The following is a 6,059-nucleotide window of genomic DNA, read 5'->3' on the forward strand; positions in this document are numbered from 1 at the left end:
ACACACACACACACACACACACACACACACACACACACACACACACACACACTGAATAATGAAAGCAAAGCACATCTGTACCTCACTGTTACACTGGTATAACAAGTCTGACAAACAGCACTTTGATATCTGCTCTCATACTATGAATAGTGATTAAAGCAAAGAGAAGTCTGTCAGAAAAAAAACTTGTCTTGTTTAAACACTGGGTGCATTCACAGCTGCTCAAAGGGCCCTAAGAGAAAAGTCAGACGAGGTAAACTTTGAAAAAAGAAACTAACTTTTAAGTACTTGGAATGTAAACTCTTTGAGGAGTAAAAAGCTGAAACTTACACAGTTAAAAGTACCAGTCAGAAAGCTGGACTTGCTTTTGATCAACTCACAATATTAGATCATCGGTCTCCTTGTTTTTGAAGGTAGCAAGACTATTTGTGTTGAGGAAAAGACACCATATGGTCATTACATTTTGTGAATTGTGCCATCTATCACTTTTTTATCCCAAGATAATATTGTATTAAATGGAATTCTACAATACAGAAAATATGTGAGAATACCCTGCAGTATGGTAAATTATATTTATGGAAAATATAGAAATGCCCCAGCAAATAACAACACAACCATCATGAATTAATTCAATGTATTATGAAGATCTTTTAATATTGAGTTTTTCACAGATTAAATCGTAAGCACCCGTCTATAGAGTTATATTAAATCAAACAGTCATAAACTGGCCACACTTGGAGCTTCAAGACAGCAAAACAGCAGAGAAATTAATTATGAAGAAAGGAACTACACAACTGATAAAATATTGTATAAAAGAAATAACATACTGAAAGACACCATACGTGGTTGCAGTTGGGAGAGTGCTGAAAACATTTTGAAATACACTGAAAACGTATGCAAACATTCTCCAGTGTGAATTTTGAACATCAGGTTTGAGCAGAATATAAGATCCGATACCAGCAGAGGTGTGACAGATGTTCTGCAATCAGCATATCACTTAAATTTGTGCTTAACTTGGTTTTTGGTACTTCTTATGAACTCTGTAAAGGTTTGCAAGACTGATCCTCATACTGGTAGGTCAAATAGGTAGGTAAAAACATTATTTAAATATTACAGGTAATCGGGAAGACAGAGACACTACTGATAATGCTTTGTAGTTCACAGATTTTTTTATGACCTGAGTAATTTTTAAGCTTTCATCTGCTAAGAACAGGCTTTACTCATTAGTAAAGTAAAGTAAGACCATAAACGTAGTGTGAATCAGATAACTTGGAATACTTGAACTGCTTATAGTGAAAACCAAAGGACGTGTACTAGTCTGGCAGCTAATACGCCCTCATACACAATGGTGAGTTTTTGCATCGACTTTTTGCATGACTCAACAAATATAAGCAGTAAAGATTACTTGAAAACTACATTGAAGTACATTCAAAGTGGTTCAGGCGCTGTTTTGTTGTAATATCCGAGGCATGCTTGCTGGGTACAGACCTCAGGGCAGGCATATGGTTTCATGGATTCCAGTAGATTTCCCCTCTGTTTTGTGAGGCACTGAGCTCTTATGGTAAAAGGAAGTTCACCCTGCTTTGTTTGTCCCAGAGGCACTGCAACCCTTACTGGGATAACTATCAAGATAATTGAAGCAAAACTGCAAACAGATCCTCAGCTCCTCTAAGACAGGCAGAGGATGTGTTTGCAGGTTATCTTGTTTCTATTAGTCTGTTAAATCAGTTAAGCTGGTTCACATCAGTCCCATTTCACTCTCAGCTAACCATTGTTGAAAAGGGGGCATCATATCTGTTGTTGACATAACTGGACAACACCTCTGTTAGAAAAACCCTTGCCTTGCCAATTTTCCCCTTGTCGCTGCTATTCCTGGAAGAGTTGTGTCTGTAAATTTAACACTATACCAGATTTCTGTCAGTGCCCTTTACAGCATCCTTGAGCTTCAGAAAGGACACAGCTTAAATAAAAAGGGAGCTGTTTGAATGCCTGGTGGCTTGGTACTCAGTGGGATAAAGACATGAAATACACCATGTGTCATCTGCCATCCACTCTTTTTTAAGCAATGTGTAGTTGCCAAGAATCCCATCCTGGGGTGTTGTTCTCTTCTATCAAAGTGGGGTGGATAAAAAAGAGCAAGTCATGCTCTGTCCTGGTCTTCAGCCACACATGGTTTTCTGTCACAAATGGAAAGCATCTGAACTGATTTCAAACTCCCTCACATATTCCTACAGTCCTAATTGCTTGCCCTACTTGTGATTAGGATGCTGTCATTTCACTTCACCACAGTTTCCAGTGTGATGACATAGCATGACAAAAACACTTTTCCCTCCACTGCCATACTACAAATAAAGACTTGGCCTCCAATACCAGTGCCACATTTACAGAGGAACAGAGGTAGTTGTCACAAATTGGTCATGGAGTTGACAGCGTATTGTGTTTGTGTTATTTCCACTTTCTCCTGCCATCTATAAGTCTGAAGCCCTGCAGTATAGCTGCTGTCTTGTTTGTTCAATAAATGCTGTGGCTTTTCACACTGTGTGCCATATGCCACAGTTAACAAACATCCTACAATAACGAACAAAGAAACAACTTATTACAGTTATTCCTCATGTGTACATACATTTGAGATTGCGCTACGGTTTAGAGCTATGCATTATAAAGTGCATGGGCATTTGTAGTGACAGGAGGGGATCTACACACATGTTTGTACACCTAGCAATTAGCATTGGTAGAGGTTAAAAAAAGATACACACATGCTCCATATTTTCCTCATGCCTGCACAGGAACTAACATCAGGTGACTGCAGCCAAGTCAAAGAAATCTTTTGTCTCTCAATCCACTCATTAAGCAGCAACATTACTGTGAATGTAATGTGATTATTGAATTTAATACAATTATGTTTTATGTGATTCTGATAACAAGTGATGGCATGGTGGCTATGTCTTTTTTTATACAGCCTACAGCATTTTGTTATAAAATATCATAACTTTTTTGTGTTAATGAGAGTGACATAAATGATAAATGCTCTGTACTTATAGGCCCCTGCAGTGATCATTTATCCATTCACACACATTCCATGCAAAGGACTAAACTGGTGGTCTTACTCAAGGACATTTTAGCAATTGAAGGAAAGAAGGGTCAAAACTCTAACCCTATCATTACTGGGCAATCTGGTCTACCACCTGAAATCCATCTATTTTCACAAGGAGGGGGTTGAGGCCTGTCCCAGCTGTCATAGGGCAAAAGTCTGGGTTCACCCTGGACAGGTTGCCAGTCTATTGCAGGGCTAACATGGAAAGATAAACAACCATACACATAAAAGGCAAATTTAGAATCATTACATGTAAACTCCACATAGAAAGGTCTCAGCCAGCCTCAAATGCAAAACAACCCTCCCTGATAAAAGTGTTAAGGAATTGCAAAATGAATTGCAGTTTATTTAGATTGTAGACTGAATATCTGCACCAAATGACAGTCCACTCAATGACTGTTGAGGCATTTTGTTCAAAACCCCGCTGGTGAACCTCACAGTGGCACTAAAAAAAGTAAGACTATCACCAAAACCATCAGGTTTTATCCATAAAAGTTTGTACAAATATAAAAATCAACATAATATAATTGCTATGAGATCAAGAAGATGGACTATAAATGAAATGGATAAAACTTCCATGAGAAAGAGCTTCTGCAACTATGTAGTAAAACAAAAAAAGAACAGAGGCAGATACAAGAGACACAGAACAGAGTAAGGATTTCTGGCACATCATCACTCACTGCCAAGGTGCATGGCGAAAAAGAAAAGTCTGAGGAGGTCAAAACTCTTGCAAAACTTGGAGCTTAAAAAATACAATAAAGTGGACGGTGCCTAAATAGCTTCTGACTTCATGTTCTTTTCTTTGCAGATATTTTGCCTCACCAAACAGGGGAAGCCAATAACATTAATAGTGGCTGTATTAGTTGCTCCAGTAGCAGGATCCCGTCACATGACAACACTGGCTCACTGTGGCACCAAAATAAAAGGCGAGGCATCACATTTTTACTTGTTACATCAAAGCAAAATGTGTGCAACATAAATATCCATTTTGTTCTGCAATATAGTTAGATCTAGGTTCAGTTAAGTCTGACTATTAACTACTATGGGGCTTCCATTCCATTAGCAGGAAAGGCAGCAGAGCACAGCACATGACAGGAGAGGGAATTGTACTCCATTCTGTTGTGATAGATTCTCCTCAAAAGTCGAGATTGCATTTTTATTGTGGTTTCCACGGAGCACAAAATCCATAGGCACTGGGTATTTTATAGGCAAACCTCAAAGTTTTACCATTCACCTGGGATGGCCACGGCAGTACTTTACCGATCAGCAGCTCCCCAGTTAATAGCTTCATGTATTGGGAGTTAATACAGCAATGGAATTAAATTATAAACCATGTCCAAATAATTTAACATCAAGCCACAAGCAGGTGCATTTTTTGGACAGGCTGAGAGCATTAGCAATCTAACGCACAAGCCTTCTCTCCTCTTAGCTGTGGGGCCCCAGCTTCCAAGTAATACACCTGCTGCCCTCCCACTTTCCCCACAATTTCCCATTTCAGAGGCCATTTGGTGTAGAGGCACATGGGGGTGAGAAGTACTACATAGCAGCAAGCTAGATTAATGTGTCATCTGAATGTGGATCTATAAAGAATGGGCTTCATCTCTGTCCAAAAAGTCAAAGGAGGAAATATTATCAAACATCTCATTGGGGGATTTACCTGTTAAAACATTCATTCTCACTTTCAATTACTATTTGGCTTCTCATCACAGAGAAGAAAATTACCACGTATGACACTCCCATGGGATATAGAGATAAATTGAGACTGAAATCCACTTTGATATTGCTATGCAAATAATCCGATGTGAGTAAAAGTGTTCCCCTTCTACATTTGTAGTGCTGAGTTTGAGTTCTTTGTGAGAAAACAGAAGGTGAATGTAGTCTGATAGCAGTGATTTTTTTTTTTTGTTAGAGTTCAGGGACAGAAAAATTGTTGGTCCCTGTGCCTGTTCTTTTGGGACATCAAGCTCTGTAGATGCTAAAATACAACATGCTTTTATCTTAATAGCTCTCAGGGTTCTTAATGTGTTAACTACTTAACCAATGCTTTGATAACAGTGCCAGATATTTAACCACTGCATTCTGCTTGGAGATTAACACTTTTGTATACTCAACATGGTTTTACCAGTGTGGTATTTTCTTCTAATTTTATGAGAATTTAATTTAGATTAAACACGTTGAACAGTCAAAGTGTGTTTCTGTCTTAATTTATTCATCATAAATCTCTATGTGTGATGAATTTTGGGTAAAATAAAAACAAAACTTTGCTAGTTAAACAGTTTGAAATTATGTAACTTTTCTCAAATGTGTAAGCGCAGTTTTTGGCAAAAGGCTGGTTTATCATTTTATAACAAATTGGGTTTTTTAATGAGGTCTAACGAGGTAGGGGGAAGGCTGGGTGTTTCTATCACTGCCATTATTTTTGAACATACACGGGTGAAGTCTGCAGGATCCCAAGCAATGAGGAAGAAAAGCCAGTGTCAACAGCACATGACTTAAAGTACATCCTTATCTTCTGCATTTCATCCGAGTCATGCCAGCAGAATGGAGTGTTGCATCACCTCACTAATGAACCTTTTCTTTGCAGAGGAATTTTCACAAAATAGATCATGCCATGTGGTCATGTGGGATTTCATTAGAAAAATCCCAACTATTGCTCCACTCGTCATACTGTCATATAGTGTTGAGAATACTGAATGTTTCCCTCTATTGGATCTGCACAATGAAAAAACCTCTTTCTCTCTCAAGAAAAATATAGATATACACACACGTGTATATCTATATCTATCTATCTATAAATATATATATATAGATATATATATTATTGGAGAAACAGTGCTGTCCATAACCAAAACAGGGATGGGTATTAAAAACAGCTATAACACACATTTTCCTGCTTTTATCTGGCTAATCTGTACATTACCTTAGCCTTGCCAAAAAGCCCCGACAAGAAGGGCCAGAGAGAGAG

This window comes from Pundamilia nyererei, unplaced genomic scaffold, assembly GCF_000239375.1.
Source record: "Pundamilia nyererei isolate P.nyererei 1_Seehausen unplaced genomic scaffold, PunNye1.0 scaffold00214, whole genome shotgun sequence".
Lineage (NCBI taxonomy): Eukaryota > Metazoa > Chordata > Actinopteri > Cichliformes > Cichlidae > Pundamilia > Pundamilia nyererei.